The sequence below is a fragment of the Ctenopharyngodon idella genome, chromosome 3 (assembly GCF_019924925.1).
Source record: "Ctenopharyngodon idella isolate HZGC_01 chromosome 3, HZGC01, whole genome shotgun sequence".
Classification (NCBI taxonomy): domain Eukaryota; kingdom Metazoa; phylum Chordata; class Actinopteri; order Cypriniformes; family Xenocyprididae; genus Ctenopharyngodon; species Ctenopharyngodon idella.
Window position 1 is genome coordinate 19,525,652 of NC_067222.1, and position 20,589 is coordinate 19,546,240.

The 20,589-nt window shown below is 36.1% G+C and overlaps 1 long non-coding RNA gene across 1 annotated transcript; it reads right to left on the reverse strand.

The window, feature by feature from the left end:
• Positions 1-697: 697 nt before the first annotated feature.
• On the reverse strand, positions 698-4,807 carry LOC127509549 (uncharacterized). The gene is made up of 3 exons (XR_007929274.1): positions 4,623-4,807; positions 1,619-1,780; positions 698-800 (listed from the first exon to the last, which is right to left on the reverse strand). It is a non-coding gene; the product is annotated as an uncharacterized LOC127509549 (long non-coding RNA).
• Between the last annotated feature and the right edge of the window lie 15,782 nt (positions 4,808-20,589).

A 20,589-nucleotide genomic window follows, 5' to 3' on the forward strand; every position in this document is an offset into this window, starting at 1 on the left:
GACGAATTAACAACACCCGCGCAACTCTGGATAATGGATGACGATGATGCTGCTGGAATCATTAAATGCTTGAGTCGTGAGAAAATCATAATCCAATAAAGCATGTCATCAAATCTCTTTTTTAATCTTTAGATCTGTAAACATTGCCTCTGAGGTCCACATCTGTTCTTTACAATCTGCCTGGCCAAATAAGGTCTGGTGGTAATGTTAAACCTCATCTACAAATGCAGTACATGGTTGTCACTGTGAACCGTACGGTTGATCTGTGATTGCTGGGATCCAGTGTGATCATATACCTCACACATTCTGGTTAGAGTTTGTTCTGAACTTCAAACCCTCAGTATACTTCTGAAATTAATAACTTCTGAAAATAAATAAATGCTGTTCTTGGGTAACCTATTGATCAAAGAATTCTAAAAAAAAATTAATCACGGTTTCCGCAAACATCTTAAGAAGCACAACTGTTTTCAGCATTGATAATAATAGTTTCTTGAGCATCAAATCAGCATATTAGAATTATTTCTGAAGGATCATGTGACACTGAAGACTGGAGTTATGATGCTGAAAATTCAGCTTTGCATCACAGGGATAAATTATATTTTAAAAGATGTAACTGATGCAATGATGTAATTGTAATATTTGCATACTGAACTGTGATTGGCCTTTTCTTTCTTGCATCTATTTAACTATTCATGCATCATTAAATAAGATGTGTGTAGTTACTTGTTGCAGACCAGAGCGACACAGCCACATTATCGGTTTGACTGGCCAATTTTAGATGCAGGGGGTGTTTAGGAAACCTGTATGAAAACAGAAAAGACACATTTCATCTTAAATGCACTACAAAGTCAGCATCACATTTTGTTGATTTTCATTAACAGCCGAAAGAAAAATGATGCAGTATTTGATTTACACAGAAATGCAAATCTAGTTTGTACACTAGCGTTATCGTCAAATCTAGAAGTGGGGGATCATTTAAATAGTATGATGCATAATGCATTCGATTTAGAGGTCAAACTAAAATCAAGGCTTTAAGGCACTGCACTTCCGTCATTTATTAATGGAGTCCGGAAGCTGCTCATGCCTAAATTGATTTTTTCCCTCTCTTATGTTTGTGAAAAGAGAAGCTTCTGAGAAAGTAAGATTACTGATAGAGGCGGAGCTGGAGATGAAAAGAGGGAGGGTACGAGATTAAGGGAGAGAGATAGAGAAGTAAATGCCAGTCTAGAGTCCATTTAAGAGAACTTTAAGAGAACAGCTCAATAAAGGTGGTGCTCTTTCTATTAAAAAAATGATTAGAAAAGGCATCTTATAACACAAAGTATTTGATGTGCTCAAGAAAGCAGTAAGCCTAGTTGAGTATATAATAACAAAATATAAATGTTGTCCTCCTGTATAGTACAATGTCATGTACTAAGAATGAAAAAAGCACTAAACAAAACTTACACTAAATTCAAAAACTAAAAATATAATAAATAAAAGCTAATTCAAAATATTAATAAATGTTATATTATTATATAAATAATTCTAGTACAGCACTATATTTAAACTAGATTTGTACATTTTCGGACAAAAAAAATATGAATAGTGCACAGTGGTTTGCCCGTGCAAAACTCACCATGACTGGTGTTGTTAGAGGTTGTCAAGGGTGTTGCTATGCTGTTGCTAAGGTGTCCTGAGTCGTTTTACCACTTTGCTATGTGGTTGATAGGGTGTTCTGGGTGGTTACTAGGTGGTTGCTCTCTGGTCCAAGTCAAAAGAGTCTGCTCGCTTCATCTTCCTGCATGTACACAATTAAAAAATAGTTTAAAAAAATATTAGACACACTTTATCATGCTCCCATTTGGACTTTTTTGTTTAGTTTGCATTTTCTCCTACTCTGTTCCTGTTTCCTCGTGCCTGAAGTGGCGGTGTCCAGCACAGATCTTCCCAAGCCCAGTGGTCTCAGCACTTCCAAGTCTGGTGGTCCCAAGTCCGGCACTTCCAAGTCTGATTGTCTCAGTGCTTCCAAGTCTGGTGGTTTCAGCATTTCCAAGTCTGGTTGTCCCAAGTCTGATGGTCTCAATGCTTCCAAGTCTAATGGTCTCAGCATTTCCAAGTCTGGTGGTCCCAAGTCCAGTGGTTTGAGCACTTCCAAGTCTGGTGGTCCCAAGTCCGGTGGTCTCATTGCTTCCAAGTCTAGTGGTCCCAAGTCCGATGGTCTCAGCGATTCCAAGTCTGGTGGTCCCAAGTCTGATGGACTCAGCACTTCCAAGTACGGTGGTCCCAAGTCCAATGGTCTCAGCGCTTCCAAATCTGGTAGTCCCAAGTCCGATGATCTCAGCACTTCCAAGTCCAGTGGTCCCAAGTCCGATGGTCTCTGTGCTTCCAAGTCCGGTGGTCCCAAGTCTGATGGTCTCAGCACTTCCAAGTCCAGTGGTCCCAAGCCCAATGGTCTCAGCACTTCCAAGTCTGGTGGTCCCAAGTCCGATGGTCTCAGTGCTTCCAAGTCCAGTGGTCCCAAGTCTGATGGTCTCAGTGCTTTCAAGTCTGGTAATCCAAAGTCCGGTGGTCTCATTGCTTCCAAGTCTAGTGGTCCCAAGTCCGATGGTCTCAGCGCTACCAAGTCTGGTGGTCCCAATTCGATGGTCTCAGTGCTTCCAAATCCAGTGGTCCCAAGTCCAATGGTCTCAGCAATTCCAAGTCTGGTGGTCTCAGCACTTCCAAGTTCCAGTGGTACCAAGTCCGTTGCTTCCAAGTCCGATGGTCTCAGTGCTTTCAAGTCCGGTGGTCCCAAGTCCGGAGCTTCCAAGTCCGATGGTCTCAGTGCTTCTAGGTCGGGTGGTCCCAAGTCTGGTGGTCTCAGCGCTTCCAAGTTCAGTGGTCCCAAGTCTGATGGTCTCAGTGCTTCCAAGTTCAGTGGTCCCAAGTCTGGTGGTCTCAGCAATTCCAAGTTTCCTGTATCTAGTTTTATATTCTTTTATAGTTCTTTTGGTTCCCCTCATTTCTCCCTGATTATCTGCACCTGTGTCTAGTTAATCTTGTTATCTCCTTTGTATTTAGGCCCCAGGCCCCTATCTTAGTTAGTCAGTTGTTTTTGGTGGATCCTTGTTTTTTTGTTTTTTTTTTGTCCTCTTGTTTTCAGGCTCCTTGTGTTCCCTTTTTGTTTTGTTTAATAAGCTTACGCCTGCACTTAGTTCCACACCTCTGTCTGCCTTCCTTGCCCTCCCTTGTTACAGAACAACTAACATAACAAAGACTGGGGCTTAAATACACAGGGGATAACAAGACTAGACACAAGTCCAAATGATCAGGGAGAAATGAGGGGAACCAAAAAAAAACAAAAAAAAAAAACTACAAAACTAGAAACAGGAACAGAACAGGCTAAACATGCAAGTCTAAAACTAACTAAACATAAAAGTCCAAATAGGAGACATGACACACTTAGCAATAATCAGTGTATGGGACAAAAAATATCCTTATCTTGTGTCAAGATTCCACTGAAAAACACAGGAGATGAGATCCTTGCGTAAACTCTAAACTGCTCCTGCCAATAAATCAATTAAATCTCGTCCATCATTAAAAGTATTGGACTCATTTGTGTTCGTACTGTAATTACTATGTGAGGGCAGTGTGTTGGGCTGCTTTTGTCTTTGATCATGGCTGATTGAATGGGAAACTGGTTAAAATGTGTGCCTTGTTAAGAGCCACGGCCCTGGAAATGAGTCTTTGTGCATAAGAAATTCCTCTGTGGCTCCCATTACGGCTGATGGAAGATAATAGTGCAGAGATACTAGACAATGCAGACATACTCAGTCGTTTGGCCAAAATAACAATCAGGATAAAGAGGAGATAATTAGACATGCACAGTTGTCACCTACAGGGCAAGATCTTTGAATGGAAATCACAAAGATGCAGTTTGCGTTCAGAGTGTCAGATGAAGAAGAAGCGAGAGAGTTGGCCTGGTTTATGTTTTAATCAGTTTCAGTAAATCTCATATGATGTTCCCCTACCCACAATACTCTGCATGTGCCACAATACAATTAAGGATGATAGTCTACATAATTTGACCTAATTATCTAACAGAAAAACAAATATGCAAACACTTTCACAAACCATTGTAAAAGTTTTGCAGTTTATCTTTTGGTAGCTAGGGCCATTGTAAATGATCACCCCTTGCAGTTACTGGTTTTCCTTTGTAACAAGGTTGCAGATGTAATGACGTTAAAATGCAGAGGTTAATGTGCATGTAACTTAATTTTGAGGTTACGGTCATACAGAAATAGTTAAAGTTTTAAATACAGTGAGTTAAACACACATTTGTTATATATGGTAGTGAAACACATAAATAAGCTACATGGAAATAATTCTGCACTCGCTTATAGAATGTCTCTAATTTACATTTAATTTGTATAATTTCATATTCATTCAAATTACTTGCTATAATAATTTTGCATTTTTTGACATACATATTCATTGCTTTTGTTTTGCAGCTTATCTGCTATATTTTAATTTCTTGTTTTTATTTGTGTTGTTATTTTTTGTTGTCTGCACAGTTTCACTGTACTTAAATGTGAACAATGATGCACAATGCATTCAAGTTTAGCACATGAAGATTGTGAGGTAAATAAATGTAAAAGCACCTGTCAGAAACTCTCTGCATCTTGCTTGCCACTACAGATACAATGAAGGGTGTTTCACCACCTCGTCTAGCTTGTCTTTCCGTTGGTGTTTTTAATGTCAGCCGTTGTTTAATCCACATTAATCAGCGTTTGTTCTCGGAGCGGCCCTGTGCCTTTCTCGCTCAGCCAAGTGACGTCACATGTGTCCATCGCAGCTGCACAAACAGAAACACAGGAATAACTAGGAACTATCCGCATGGCTTGCCAAGATGTCATGCTATTTCTAAATAATAAGAAAGACTGTTTATTTTTAAAGCACTGAAGGTGAAGAGAGGAAAGCAGAAGAGAGGACGAGACATAAAGAAAGGAAGTGTTACCATGATACGAAAGCAGATAATGAATGAATTTCATGGAAAAACACAGATTATGTTGAAGGATCAAGAAAACATGAATGATAGATAGATAGATAATAAATGGATTACAAAAGTGTAAAATATAGTTCCTTTCTTCCATAGAACAGAAAAAGAGTTATTTATTCAAAAGTTTGGGTTTATAAATCAGCATAAGTCTCTTATGCTCATCAAGACTGCATTATATTTGATCAAAAATACAGTAAAAACAGTAATATTGTGAAATATTATTACAATTTAAAAGAGCTGTTTTATATTTGAATATATTTTAAAATGTAATTTATTCCTGTGATCAAAGCTGAATTTTCAGCATCATTACTCCAGTCTTCAGTGTCACATGATCCTTCAGAAATCATTCTGATATGATGATTTGATGCTCAAGAAACATTTATTATTATTATTTCGGATTATTATTATTGTACTGCTTCATATTTTTGTGGAAACCATGATGCATTTTTTTCATGATTCTTTGATTAATAAAACACTATCTTTATTGTCACTTTTGATCAATTCAACACATCTTTGCTGAATAAAAAAAATAAATAAATAAAAATAAAAAAAAATGGCTGTTAAACAAGATTTTCAAGGCAAGATTCAAGCTATCAAATGATTTCAAAAGACTTGAGATAGCACATAGGTTGTCCTGTTTTGAAGCTTTTATTGTGTTTTTAACATGAAGGCCTATTCGCTCATTATTTGGAAGAGAGCAGCTCGGACGTCCTGCTAAACATCTCTTTTGGTGTTTTAGAGAAGCAAGAAAAGTTTGTAACAACATGAGAGTGAGCACATGATGACAGAATTTTTCATTTTTGGCTGAACTATCCCTTTAAAAGCACCTCTATGTCTTTGAAGATCATTTCTGCTGTGTGAGTTTCAGTGGACTGAGAGGAACAGATGACCAATTCACCTCAGGACATCAAAACGCCATGTTTACCTCCCAGAGAGGGTCGCTGTCACCGCTCATTTACCCCTGGTCACTATATGCGGACCTTATACTTCCTGTTTTACATCTGTTTCACGAAATTTAACTCTTACTAATTTAAAAATGTCACAATTGCACACTGCAGACATACTTGACTGTTTCCTATTGTCTTTTTAGAGCTGCTTTACAACAGAGTTGAAGTCTGTTTACATAACTGAATTGTTATTTTCTTGTTTATCACTGTAAAGATGCTTTGAAGCAATCTGTATTGTATAAAGCGCTATATAAAAGTGACTTCACTTGACATACCACATCCCTACCCAATACACACTTGAGCAACGTACCAACCTGACGCTTTGTGTCTGTCAAGACACAACAAAAACAGACCATCTGTGCGTATTTGATCCAGCACCTGCACCCCTTACGTAAACATGGAGCTCAGAAATAAGCAGTGTCTGTTTAACTTCACCCGAGCATTTATAGGAAGCACCAGCAGCCACTTCCTGTTGAGAGAAATGCTTGGTGTGCCTAATAATAACCGGAGCACAGGGCTAGCGCACAGCGTTTTTGTTGGACTAGAGGGAGAGGTGCCCGGCTAACACACCCACGGCTAATAGAGTCTGTTTAGCATCTATTCATTCCACCGGTCTGGGACTCGATACTTAAGGGCTCAGCCTGTGTACACTCTCAACACGAGCGCCAATAAAAGAAGCAGCCTTATATTTCAGGCCTCTAATAGCTGGATGCATGTTATGTAAGAGATCCTGTTCAGTCATGATGCAAAACAAAAAGGTCATGTATCGGGTTTCATTTGCGATAATGAATGTAAGTTATAACACTTATTACATGGCTATTTGCCAAAAAAAAAAAATGGACATGATATATTGTTTTGAATTGAAAAATATGTGAGAAAAACCACTTTGACGCTTCAAAAAGTTCATAAAGAGATTGTAAAACTAATCCATATGAACTGCGTGCTTTAGTACAAACTTTCTGAATAGACATAATCACTTTATATGATGAACAGATTGAATTTAGGCTTTTATTCACATATAAACATTTATCAGTGAACATAGAAGCTCAACCGAACCTGCTTGACCCGCGAGAACAAACCTCTTCGGGAAAGCTCAAGCGTGCTGCGTAACACACGAGAATGAACCTCATTGGTTCTTGTGGAAGCTCAAGCGTGCTGCGTAACACCGTGTCCTAACCAGATGCGATGCGATAAGATTCCAGCGACGAGCAATCTGACTGTCCACACTAGATGCGACGCGACAATGAGAAGCGATAAAACACAGCCAATCGGAAGAGAGTGTGGGCGGGCTCTGTCGGCAAGAGCACAGCAGACACAATGAAAGAGGCAAGTACAAAGTAAAATTCATAAATATTACACAATTTAAACATTGTTTTAAGTACATACAGAGTGACTGAACCAATCTTCGTCATAGAATTTGCTTGTTTGTTCGCATTGAGTTGACAGTTTGAATGTTCTTGTTCCCATTTATTTATTTTCAAGATCTGAGGTGAATTAGCCAGTTGTTTTCAAAACAGCTAAAAAGCTGGAAACACAGAATGATATTCAAATGTTTTTAACATTAAATAAAGCACATAAACAGTACCTGATATTATCATTGCCATACTTTGTGCTCCTGTTTCAGCCGCGACGTCGCGGAGAAAGAAGCCGTTTCTACAGATAACAGAATATTCACGTGTCGCCATCACGGCTGGTTAGGACAAAAACTCTGTTTAACATGGAAAAGATACCTTTTATCGCGGAGCGTCTGGTTAGGACACGGTGTAGCACACGAGAATGAACTTTACTGGCTCTTGAGGAAGCTCAAATGTGCTGCGTAACACACAAGAATGAACCTCATTGGTTGTTGCTGAAGCTCAAACGTGCTGCATAACACACGAGAATGAACCTCATTGGTTCTCACACGTCAAGCGAACATGCTTGAGCTTCCGTTTACCACAACTGATGTGTGTTGATCAATGTTTATATGTGAATAAAAGCCTAAATTCAATCTGTTCATCATATAAAGAGATTGAGACTCTTGAGAAATTTTGGACAAAATCATTCAATTCATATCAATTAGTTTTACGATCTCTTCATGAACTTTTTGAAGCGTCAAAATTTCAGTTGCGTAGCTGTCAACGGAGGCACAGAAAGCTCTCAGATTTCATCAAAAAGATCTTCATTTGTGTTCCAAAGATTAGCAAAAGTCTAACGGGTGTGGAACAACAAGAGGGTGAGTAATTAATGAGAGAATTTTCATTTTTGTGTGAACTAACCCTAGGTCATTAGGTGCGTTTACACCATGTTGGAATTACCGTAATTACTAGATGTCCTTTTAAACTTGTAAACTGAATTTTCTGAGAACTGTACCACCTGACCACTGCAGATTCATTTTGCCGTTGATAGTGTTGAGTCAGAGGATGTGAACAGCTCCGAGAACGTCATGGGTTGCCATCTCGAAATTACGGTAATTATGACATGGTGTGAAAGCAGCAAGAGCTCCATGATCCTAACAATGGTGACAACAGTTCTTGTAAACTGTGATACATTTTTGTCAGGATTGTTTATAAAGTTCCAATTAACAGCATTTATTTGAAATAGAAATCTTATTAGGCTATAAATGTCTACTTTTTGACAAAAGAAAAAAATCTTACTGACCACAGACTTTTGAATGGAAGTGTATGTAGGAAATCGGTTGCTAGGGACAATTATACATTCTAGCAGATATTAAGCAAATCTTTAACTGCAGAATGCAGCAACTGGCCAATCAGAATCAAGTATTCCAGAGATCTGTCTAATAATACGTACTATATGGGTTCAACATTTGAAAATTGTGCTGTATGTTTTATAATCTCAAATGCAGTTTGTCTACAGTGTGTACACGTTAGATTGACTAAAAATAGTGTATATCAAGGGACTAACTATTGTAACTACAACCAGAGCTGTAGTAACAGACAACATGCAAGATTCAGTGTTTAGTAGACCGTAAAAGAAGGTTACAGGACAGTACAGATTTCAATGTTTTTATAATCTGCAGCTTCTAGAAAGTTTTTCTACTAAATAAACTAAATAAACATTAAAAGTAAATTTAAAAATAGTATTTAAATAAAAAACTTAACAATAATCTTTATTTACAGATATTTAAACTTGCAACTCAACTCAACCTATTTTCAACCAAACTGACTTTCAGTACACTAATTAGAAGCAAACTGCAGGGAAGTGCCTCACTCAATGGTTGTAGAACTTTACAATTCTTGATTCAGAGACCAAACCAACAACGCTGTGTCGCCCCTTCACCTTCAGGCCTCGTCATTACCTCTACTCAACTCATAAAAATCATTGTAAGTCATGCATTGAGAGAACAAGAAAACATGCCACAGTGTGCTTTACCCTGGGGGATGGACACAGCCACCTGAGAGTTGTGGAGCAATGGGTAATGACACTTAGCTGTTGCTGGGTAAAGAATCTCCACCCCTCCATCTGATTGGCTGTCACTATTTGGCTGTCACTTGAAGCCCCGCCCCCCTCAAGGCTCTTGAATCAGGACACGAGGGGACACGCAGATGACGTGACAAAGGAACTTGTCAGTCGGTGTTATTTGCCATAATCATTAGTGTATCCTCGTACTGTCAGGGAGAGACGGTTGCATCCTGTGGCAATTCAACAGCTGCTGAGAGGTGCAAAGGCCACACAGGCGTATTGTATATGGTTAGGGTGTAAAGTTTAAGTTGAACGGTATTCACCTCCTTCATCTTGTGCTTCATTACATTGCCAAAATCATTAGTTTCATGGCAACTGCTAAATGCAAAGATGGACACCTGACCAGTTATTCGTAGCTTTGTAGCTCAATGTCAGTCCAAACTCTATTGGTGCCCTGGACAAAATAAGAATGGATGAAATGGGCCTCAGTTTTAACATTATAAAATTCTTAATTTAATGTAATAATGTAAATAATAATAAATAACAAAATATAATAAATAAATAAAATTTACTAAATAATATAGCTTTTATAATATATATATATATATATATGTATGTATATATATGTATACACTACCGGTCAAAAGGAAACGATTTTTGAATGAAGTCTCTTATGCTCATTAAGGCTGTATTTATTTCATAATAAATACAGAAAAAAACAATAATATTGTGAAATATTATTACAATTTAAAATTATGGTTTTCTATTTTACTATACTTTAAAATATAATTTATTTCTGTGATCAAAGCTGAATTTTCAGCATCATTACTCCAGTCTTCAGTGTCACATGATCCTTCAGGAATCATTCTAATATGCTGATTTGATACTCGGTTATTATCAATGTTGAAAACAGTTGCTTAATATTTTTCTGGAACCTGTGATACTTTTTTCAGGATTCATTGATGAATAAAAGGTTAAAAAGGACAGCATTTATTCAAAATATAAATCTTTTCTAACAATATAAATGTTTACTATCACTTTTTATCAATTTAACACATCCGTGCTGAATAAAAGTATTAATTTCCTTCAAAAAAAAGAAAGAAAGAAAATTACTGACCCCAAACTTTTGAACGGTAGTGTATATTGTTACAAAAGATTTCTATTTTAAATAAATGCTAATATTTTTTAACTTTTTATTTATCAATGAATACTGAAAAAGTATCACAGGTTATAAAATATTAAGCAGCACAACTATTTCCAACATTGATAATAAATCAGCATATTACAATGATTTCTGAAGGATCATGTGACACTGAAGACTGGAGTAATGATGCTGTAAATTCAGCTTTGCATCACAGAAATAAATTATATTTTAAAGTATATTAAAATAGAAAACCATAATTTTAAATTGTAATAATATTTCACAATATTATTGTTTTTTCTGTATTTATTATGAAATAAATGCAGCCTTAATGAGCATAAGAGACTTCGTTCAAAAACATTAAAAATAGTAACGTTTCCAAACTTTTGACGGGTATATATATATATATATATACACACACACACACACACACACACACACACACAACAGTTCTTTCTGGTTGTCGAATCTGATTGGCTGAGAGCCGTGCAATATTTTAGTGATAACAGCACTCCTACCTTTTCACCGTTTGTATCACTCCGCTTGAAGCGACTGTCATGGCGGCTGAGCAAATACACCGTATTTTTTACAAATACTACACTTGTTGTATTTGTTGTACCGCAAACTGTAATTTTAAGAGGTTTTTTTTTAGGTGAGAATGTAGTTGTTTAGATCTGAAATATGTGATTTATATGTAATCATAGCACCTATTTTACATTTTCGGAGATGCAAGCTTCAGGCCATCAGCGGCCGTTCAGTGCTCGTGTACCCGCTGAGAACAGTAGTGGTTAAACATGATATACTCATTTTGGGTACATAAAATGGGTAATCTTTGGTCTTATTAATCTTTTACTTGTTCCTGAGTAAATGGAATTGGGCTATGTTAAATTTATTAATTTAATATTAAGGCTATATTTAACTTGCATCCTGTAGAGCACTGTTTTTGTACATTTGACTGAATTGTACAATTGTGTTTATTTCCTATTGTCATTTATAATGGCTATTGTTGTTCATTTAAATATTGTTGTTCAAAAAATATTATTTTATATAAATAATATGTTGTATTAGGTATTGAGAAAGGGTCCAGTTGTGCGCAATATGGATTGAGTGAAAGTTACATTAATACGCCATTACGGTAGATGGCGGCAAAACTTTACGAGTGAATTAGTCAGTCGCTCGCAAGAGACTTTTAAATTGAAAGGGACTTTTGTAAACAAACAATGTTGTTTTAGCACTGTATGTTATGGAAAATTCCCTTAACTGTAAAAAGGACAAATCAAAAAGATCGCTTTCCTCAGCGGACATTCAAACAGATTTTTATAATGCATATAATATTATGGACATCAACCTAAAGAATGAATGTTATATCAGACACAGGTAATGCTCGCTCAGGCGATCTCTCTCTCTCTCAATAATACTGTATAAAAATACAATGAGTTTCAATGGAGGGACTCAGCATTATATATATATATATATATATATATATATGGAAATAATCAACTACAATAATCATGCAACTTTTTTTAATATCAGAGGTAAAAACAAAACTTTCTGATGCACAATAAAGACGAAGGCTCAATGATTTGATTTGTCACAATTACTGCCACGTTTTTGCCATTTCCTCATAAGTAAGAGTCAAAGAAAGCTGTTAGGCCAAAGCTGATTATCTTTACTTTCTAGGGTTGTTGCAATAGTTCTCAGTTAAGTAGAGAATTAGTTGGAAAAGCCATTAGAAAGTTTATTGCCAGCACAGTGTGAGCAGTCACATCCCATAAAGCTTGAAAAAGTTGATTACATAAGAAGCTACGTGTGCAGTGTTGGATTTATCAGTGGGAAACACGCTGTTAAGCAGTCAGACATAATGCCTGAAGAAATCTGACGCATTAACAGATGCTCTGAATAATTATAGTAACTGTATTATGTAGGTGTTGTGAAATAATATTAATTGAACTTCAAGTCATATAACAGAGGTTTAAAACAAGGCTCATTGCTTTGCACGCAAACAGTCTGTGTTTACATGCACAACAATACTATCAAAAATCTGTAAAAATGTTCAAAAGTAGTTACATTCTTAAACAGTTTATGACCTTTACCCACTGATGGGTTGTTGGGTGTAGCTGATGTAAGATAATGCATATAAATACACTCAGTGTAACACAGATTGTATACTAGTGAACTATACATATAACTAATTCACATACACCAATAAACAATTGGAATAAATGCATCAGAAATGTACTTTATTTTGAGAGGAAAGTCAGGTTGTTGATGCTGTAAGTTCTCCAACCGTTCCCCAGGCCCAAGAAATGCACTATGTTTACTTTACACAGCTCACCAGACATTACAAATCCAAGATTGTGAAGCAGTGAGCGCTGCCGGTATGGATGGGTAAACAGCTGAGAGCACAGTGAGAGATGAATTATTGAGGCCATTTTGGCATCTCTACTTGCAGAGGTCAGTATGTATTGGCAGTAAACCACACTTTTAGCATAGCAGGATTTCAGAAACATGCAGAGAAAAAAAAATTAAGGCCAACAATGGAGCATTTTTTCACAGTCAATACCAGACGGTGTTGTGGGTGGTTGCCGAGTTGTTGCTCTGTGGTTGCAAAGGTGTTCTGAGTGATTTTCTGCATTTGCTCTGTTGCTATTCTGCTAGGTTGTTGCTTAATAACCCCAGTCTCTATGATTTTCTGGTCTCAGGGTCCCACTTTCAGTGGATTTTCTTCATTTGTCTGATAATAAAAGTCAGATCATTTTGAAAAAGCAAAACCGTACATTGTTTGATGAGTTACATGGCAAAGTTTCATACTGTACTTGGGGTTAGGGGTTCATTCAATTTAGTAACTGTAAGTATATAAGTAACAGTAATAGTGATGCTTGCCAAAGTTAGCAAAACACACACACACAAAAAAGATTTCCTACACTATCTCACATCTATACTATTTTACTTGGAATGAATCAGTTGTCATGAATGAAATTTGTTCACAAATATAGCGGTTTAAAGGTCTGTTTGCAAAATGACAAACACATTATGTGAAAGCTCAAATATATCTTCTGAGGTAAAAGTCCATACTTTAGTACAAATCATTTCAAAGTCTCTCTCTCTTTTGGTGGACCTGTTAAAACACAGGTGTACTCCCAACCTTGGCTTCCAGATCATCAGTACATGACAAACAAACAGCAAACATGAACTTTTGTAAACTAAAGACTGCTGAGCAAACACACGTCTGCCAGTAAATTAAAGCTGACACGAGGAGCACACGTTATTTACTCACCATCATGTCGTTCTGAACCCATCTGACATTCATTTCTGTGGAGCCCAAAAAATATTCATTTTTAAAGAATATCCTGATCTATATTTTTTCATATAATGAAAGTAGATGTCTAATCAAGCTTTAAAATGACAAAAAAAGTGCCAAAAGAATGGGGCTGGAACAACATGAGGTTGAGAAAATGATGACAGAACGTTCATTTTTTAGTGAACTATTCCTTTAATGTCACATTCAACATTATTCAATGTCAGAGAGGTGAGAAATGGTCATTAAATGGCGAACAAGGAAGTGAAAGTCATTCTCTAATCAGCTAAAGGTCAAAGTATATACAATGAATAAATCAAAAAGGTTTCCACTATCTTATCACAACCAGCAAAACACGAAGCTGTTCAACAGAGGGTCATTCACAGCAAATCCTTTCCCCACCCCTTCGCTCCAGTCCATCCATCTGTTGCTACTCACAGGCGGTACAAGGATAATTATGGAGACGTACAAGAGGAAAAATCAACAGGAGTTGGATAAGGCCTGTCAGATATTTGCAATGCAAACAGTCGGAGTATGGTGTGCTTCTGACCCCTCAGGATCCAGGTCACTGGCAATCATTTACTAGACTGTAGCCAAAAAGGACTTGAGCTACTTGTGTCTAAAGGGCATTTGGAGCGCAATTAGCATGTCAGCTGCGTGTCATGAAAGATGGGGTCAGCATAAACACAATGTATTTTAACAGCCCTGCAGGCAACACTTGAATCAAAGCAAAATGAGTAGTGAATAATTTGTGGGCAGGTTTAAATGGAAAGGAGAAAAGAAAAAAAAGTATTTCAGGGAAAACAGAGCTAGCTAGCTAGCATACTGACGCTAATTTAGCTAGCTAGCCAGATAGATAGATAGATAGAAAAAAATTTGCAGCACAGCTTAATCGCTAAAGCTAAATTAAGCATCAGAGATAAATATAAGTTATAACCAGGGTAAATCAAGGATTCTGCACTCTAGAGCTTACTTTACTGCGGTAACAGTCCAGCGCTAACAAGCCATATGTTTAACTCTCCTCTTCAACAGTCCAAAAGCCCTCTTAAGGTGAATCAACACACATGCTTTCAAACATGCTAGCAGACTGCAGTCTTGTTCCAGTTAACAGATGGCTGCTATTGAAGAAGTCTTATTAGATATGGAGATTTCGGTGATGAATCAACATACAGAACACATGTTTATAGGCCTATTCAGAGAGTAACTGCTGTAGGCTACATGAGGATGTGAGGTAATTTTAGCATTTATAGGCACTAGCCTGCAAGTGATTTTTTTTTCTGCCACCCACCAGGAGAAAAAGCTAAATTAACTGACTGTTTATGACAAACACCTCTTCCAAATCAAAACAGTTTTCTGAGTTTTCTGAGTAGGAAATGACCCAAAATAATTAACCAAATATAAAATCGGAATTCTACAACCAAAACCAAATTCTACATAAAAATCTTTTACTGATGCACTGATGTATCAACTACTAATCAGTAATGGACAATAAAACCAATTATTTGTTTAAAAACTGCAGATGATCAGGGCCGATTATATACTGTCAATCAAAAGAGAGCAGAAAAACATGTCAGACTGAAATGCGTTGGATTGTCTCGTGTTGAATTTAGGGCTGTTGAAATTAACACAACAATAACGCATTAACAGTTAAAAATAGTGACGTTAAAGCAGACTCTATTTGATGACTCACCCATAGTTCAAGCAGGGTGTCAGGTCCATAGTTTTTCACTACACCTAACATTAGGCTATTTGTAGCGCGCCCATCCAATAATCATGCTCTGTTAGTTTTGATAAGAAACAAAGTCTCAGCTTTCAAATTCTGTCAATTTTATCATGACATTCAAACAATAAATGGCATATTGACGCTCTTAAATGTGATGTAACAGATTGCTGTAGCGCCTCAGTTCAGCGGCAGCGTGGAGCGCAAATCTTTTCTTCCACTTTAATACACATAGCATGAAAAACATGCATGAACATCAAAAGGTATGTTGAAAGAAACAGTACAGCTTACCAAAATGTATCATGTCTCATGTAGTTTCCCAATCAGTGTTTCAACCGTAGAAAGACATCAATAAAACAGCTTGTGAACAATAGGTCACTTAACGTATTTACATCAGGAAAGTTATCTAATGTTCACATTTCATTAGTTAGCTATAAAAGAAACACTAAAGAGGAGCTTATTTACTTTATACATATATAATTTATTTACTAATTATATACATGTATGTAAATTTGCCATGAAGACGTGTTTATGTGCAGCTGATTTACACTGAGTTATACAAACATCAGTTTTTATTTGTAATTATTATATTTGAAAATAAATAGCAGATGAATATAATAGCTCTGTTGTTAATTTTATTCAGTAATGTACCAAATGAGGGGGTTCCCTGTATAGTTTACAGCATTAGTTTGTAGAGATTTTTTTTTCTTTTTTTATTGGTATCGGCAGAGAAATTTGAAAGTGCATCTGTCCTAATATATTAGGGCATGTGGTGAAATCTTATACTTTTCATCCAAGATAGTTACAGTATATCAGGAGTGTTTGCAGAAATGACATTAAGCAAACTGACTAAGCAAACAGCTCCATGACTTTAAATATTTGAGCTTTAAGTAGCCTACATGATGGTGTTTAAAACCAGAAAGCAAAGTAAACTGTCTCTAAACAGTCAAGACTGGCTATATACAGCAAATACAGTATGCAATCTATCCATTGTGAATGAGCTCAGTTCATGGTGACTAGATGTCCCGTTTGCCAGGGACAGTCCCAGTTTTTGATGTCTGGTCCCCGGAAACTTCCCCATTTCACAGCACGTTCAAAACAGCCCAAAAATACTGTACGCTGCAAAAAGCAAGACCAAAATATCCTCCATAGCACAAACATAAAATAACTTTTGATAACTTTTATTGTATACACATACAATATATTCAGTTTGTGAAAATGAAAATATTAAATTAAAAAATTTTTAAAGAATTATATGTTCTCATCTTTATTTAGTTTTATTTATTTTGGAAAGTCATAATTTTGCTGTAATATATTTTTCACAGTGTATTAAAACCAGTTGGGTCAGTTTGACCTGCAGACATCTTAATTATTATTTATAATAATAGTATATACAATTCACAACAATTAAAAACTAAAGACATTCAAAAAAATGTACTGTCCCTATTTTTTTAATTTATAGATAATAACAAGTGAGATTTCAATTATATTTTGACCACTGAACTAGTAAATGTCCTGGTTTCCATTTCAGAAATCTGGTCACTTTAGCTCACTTGTACCTTAATCAGCTTGTTTTTAAAGAGTCTGTAGCAGGTATCGGGCTTTCATTGAATAGCACAGCTCTGTTGAATTGGCCAAAAAGAACAAGGTAATTACTTTGAGTGTCGATTTATCTTTGGTCTTGCTTGACTGCTTTGGAAACAGCTTCTTTTAGCCCCCTAGTGACACATAATAGGCACAGCACTCCCACTGCCCTTATTTAAAGGTGAAATGTGCAATTTGTTCCATGTTAAAATGCTTTCTCTTATCCCAGCTCGATTTCTCAGTAAAGACTGTGGAATTATCAAAACAAAAGCTATTTTTGAGCATGCCAATAAGCCCGAATGTTGGCGCAACCAATTTTGTGAGTTTGATGTGGGACTATCTGTTTGTCTGACCGAAAGAGTGTTTAGCAAACCAGTCTGAAAACATTATTTTTGCAGTCCCATTTTTTTAAGCTAATGGCGCAGAAATTACACACTTTGAATAAAGTTGTTTTAAACCCAAGTGCATTTCTTAGTAATGCATATTAATAAACAAAAAAGATACCAAACGAAACAATATGTTGATGGAAAGCTTGTCCTAGCATACCAAAACTATCCTGAAGTTAAAAAGTAAAAAGTTTTACAGATTATATCAGAATTTCAATACATCAAGAGCCGCATTTCCACCGCAGGAACTTTCCCCAGGAACTATAGGGACTTTGGGGTGGTACTCGGTGTGTTTCGACCGCAGAGACCAGGGTCTAAATGAAGATCCGGGTAAAAAATTCCCCCTCAGAAAGTCCCTGCTCGCTAGGTAGTACTTTTTCAAAATTCCGGAACATTTGGGGGTGGGACTTGGGATCTGAACATGCTGATTGGTTGAGTTCATGCAGCATTTTATTTCAACTATCGTTTTTTTATAGTCTGTTGCGGTGCATGTAGTAATAGTTGTTTGCTATTCGAATCAACAATGTTGAGTTTTAAAAATACGACTGATGGACTGATGATGAGGTTCAGGCTTTATTACGCTTATATGCGGAGGACGAAATCCAGCGGGAACTGGAAAGTCGCACACAGTTCTACGTCACCGGACTATCTTCACGGTACTTTAGACTTTAGACGCAGCTAGCAATAGGTCTGGGGGAAAAAAAGTTCCTTGGACAAATTGTTCTGGGTAATTTTGGTGGAAACGCAGCTAAGGTGAAGAGATGTCCAGTCATGTAAACCAGATTCTTATCTTGTGTCCTCACATATACTCCTAGGAGCAGATATTACAATTCATAATTAAAGTTGGCATGAAACGGAAGTTGCAATAGTCTTTTCTTCACTATTGTGACGTATATCTGAGAGAAACAGCTTCTCGAACAAGAAAAAATGTAGGGCAGGACTTGATTTTGTCCATGGGGAATTGATTAGATGGTTGTGGTTTGCTATTGGTGGATCTCATGTGAGTGACAGGTTGCCCCGCCCTCACACCAGTAAAGAGAAGAGATGTCACTGCAAGAGGGAGGGAAAGTTATTTTGATTAAAGATTATGAGGGCACATGAATTAAAAATAATTATGTTCACAGATAAATCATTTATAATAAATACTGAAATGTTCTAGAATTGTATAGAATTGTCTATTTTGATTTCATGGTGACTTTACAATTTGTGACCCTGGACCACAAAACCAGTCATAAGGGTAAATTTTTTGAAATTGGGATTTATACATCATCTGAAAGCTGAATAAATAATCTTTCCATTGATGTATGGTTTGTTGGGATATTTGGTCGAGATACAACTATTTGAAAATCTGGAATCTGAGGGTGCAAAAAAATTTAAATATTGAGAAAATCACCTTTAAAGTCCTTAGCAATGCATATCCACTCACAAAAATACATTTTTGATATATTTACGGTAGGAAATTTACTAAATATCTTCTTGGAACATGATCTTTACTTAATATCCTAATGATTTTTGGCATAAAAGAAAAAGCGATAATTTTGACCCATACAGTGTATTGTTGGCTATTGCTACAAATATACCAGTGCGACTTATGACTGGTTTTGTGGTCCAGGGTCACATATATGGTTGTGGAAGCATGCTAAATGAAGAAAGGTGAAAGAAAGCCGATTAGTTGTTTAACATGCAGGTGAAAGGTAAACCAGGGCAGCAGCATGAAAACCAGCGCTGTCAGTGCAGACAGATGAGACACAGGGAAGCAGAATTAGTTGAGACAGGAGAACTGACACACTCCTGAGAATGAAATCACACACACACGCACTGCAGTGATGGCTCCCCGGTGGGAGCTGTGTTGATATTGCAGTCAGAGGCTCAGTGGCTGGAGCTGCCAGCAAAACCAGAGAACTAAAACGACAGTGTGTAGCGCTCCAAAAAATGATGCAGCACTTTTAGAGGACATGTTTTTTCTCTTCTAAAATGTTTCAGCAGTGCAGTGCTTCTCAAAGAACCTGAACTGAAAATCACTCTGTCTTCAGTTTTAGCACATGAATCAGAAAGCGGCAAAAATCTGTGTTCGTATTAGCATAAAAGCATATAAAAATGCAAGTTTGTGAAGTTACTGAAATGTTGTATTGCTACAGATACACAAAAAGTAAGGAAACAGTCTGTTAAAAAGATAAATGTAAACGTTAGCTTTAAACTATAGGCCCTCATGCACATTCTAAATTTACAGGTATCTAAATAAAGAAAAATACATAAAAAAATATTTTTAACATTTATTTTAAAAATTATTTAATATTTTAATATTGTTAAAACTTATATATATATGTATATACACACATACACACAAAATTGTTAATTGTCTATTTAAAAAATATGTAATACATTTTTTTTAAATCGTGTGAATGAATGATTTAATGACTCAGTAATAAATACTTCACTTGTTTCTTTTTTTATTATTATTATTTTACAAGACAAATATAAGACTGTAATACATATCAAAGCATATAAAACAAAGAGTAACAACAATAACTAAAATACAAAAAGAAAATGTATACAAAAAAAATAACAATAATTAAAAAAAGAAAAATAGTAGGATAAAAAGTGCTATATATTATTAGGGCAGTTACATGAATTTGAAAAGCTTTAGAATTTGTATTGTTTTTATAAGCTTTTTGTTTTGTGATCTCATGTTTAAAAAGACTTTCAAAATATATTATGAGATCAGTGTTATAAAAGATAATATATGAGGGTTTCTTTTGAGTTATTTTTGTCTTATGAATATAAAACTTTGCCAAAATAATTAAAAGATTAATAACATAATTTTGTTTTTGAGAAAAATATGGGTTTTGAAAACAAAGTAAAATGTCATGGGGTTCTAAATAAAGAGTTCTGTTTAATTTTTTTGTCATGTGTATTTTAAAGTCAGTCCAAAAAGAAATAGAAAAAGGGCAATAAAGAAATAAATGTTCAATATCTTCAGATGATGTGTTACAAAAAGTACATTTATCACAGACAGTATGGATATATCTACTAATGGCTGCATTTACAGGATAACATCTATCTATCGTTCTATCTTTTAGTTTTCATTTTA